Raw genomic sequence first — 1812 nt, forward strand, 5'->3', positions numbered from 1 at the left:
TGAATTGTTAGACTATGCATGACTAGTGGTAACTTGAATTGTTAGGCTATGCATGACTAGTGGTAATAACTTGAATTGTTAGGCTATGCATGACTAGTGGTAATAACTTGAATTGTTAGACTATGCATGACTAGTGGTAACTTGAATTGTGAGACTATGCATGACTAGTGGTAATAACTTGAATTGTTAGGCTATGCATGACTAGTGGTAATAACTTGAATTGTTAGACTATGCATGACTAGTGGTAACTTGAATTGTGAGACTATGCATGACTAGTGGTAATAACTTGAACTGTTAGACTATGTATGACTAGTGGTAATAACTTGAATTGTTAGACTATGCATGACTAGTGGTAATAACTTGAATTGTTAGACTATGTATGACTAGTGGTAATAACTTGAATTGTTAGACTATGTATGACTAGTGGTAATAACTTGAATTGTTAGACTATGCATGACTAGTGGTAATAACTTGAATTGTTAGACTATGCATGACTAGTGGTAATAACTTGAATTGTTAGACTATGCATGACTAGTGGTAATAACTTGAATTGTTATGCTATGCATGACTAGTGGTAATAACTTGAATTGTTAGACTATGCATGACTAGTGGTAACTTGAATTGTTAGGCTATGCATGACTAGTGGTAATAACTTGAATTGTTAGACTATGCATGACTAGTGGTAATAACTTGAATTGTTAGACTATGCATGACTAGTGGTAATAACTTGAATTGTTAGGCTATGCATGACTAGTGGTAATAACTTGAATTGTTAGACTATGCATGACTAGTGGTAATAACTTGAATTGTTAGACTATGCATGACTAGTGGTAATAACTTGAATTGTTAGACTATGTATGACTAGTGGTAATAACTTGAATTGTTAGACTATGTATGACTAGTGGTAATAACTTGAATTGTTAGACTATGTATGACTAGTGGTAATAACTTGAATTGTTAGACTATGCATGACTAGTGGTAATAACTTGAATTGTTAGACTATGCATGACTAGTGGTAATAACTTGAATTGTTAGACTATGTATGACTAGTGGTAATAACTTGAATTGTTAGACTATGCATGACTAGTGGTAATAACTTGAATTGTTAGACTATGTATGACTAGTGGTAACTTGAATTGTTAGACTATGCATGACTAGTGGTAATAACTTGAATTGTTAGACTATGTATGACTAGTGGTAACTTGAATTGTTAGACTATGCATGACTAGTGGTAATAACTTGAATTGTTAGACTATGCATGACTAGTGGTAATAACTTGAATTGTTAGACTATGCATGACTAGTGGTAATAACTTGAATTGTTAGACTATACATGACTAGTGGTAATAACTTGAACTGTTAGACTATGCATGACTAGTGGTAATAACTTGAATTGTTAGACTATGCATGACTAGTGGTAATAACTTGAATTGTTAGACTATGCATGACTAGTGGTAATAACTTGAATTGTTAGACTATGCATGACTAGTGGTAACTTGAATTGTTAGACTATGCATGACTAGTGGTAATAACTTGAATTGTTAGACTATGCATGACTAGTGGTAATAACTTGAATTGTTAGGCTATGCATGACTAGTGGTAATAACTTGAATTGTTAGGCTATGCATGACTAGTGGTAATAACTTGAATTGTTAGACTATGCATGACTAGTGGTAACTTGAATTGTTAGACTATGCATGACTAGTGGTAATAACTTGAATTGTTAGGCTATGCATGACTAGTGGTAACTTGAATTGTTAGACTATGCATGACTAGTGGTAATAACTTGAATTGTTAGACTATGCATGACTAG

Source organism: Salvelinus fontinalis, chromosome 25, assembly GCF_029448725.1.
Source record: "Salvelinus fontinalis isolate EN_2023a chromosome 25, ASM2944872v1, whole genome shotgun sequence".
Lineage (NCBI taxonomy): Eukaryota > Metazoa > Chordata > Actinopteri > Salmoniformes > Salmonidae > Salvelinus > Salvelinus fontinalis.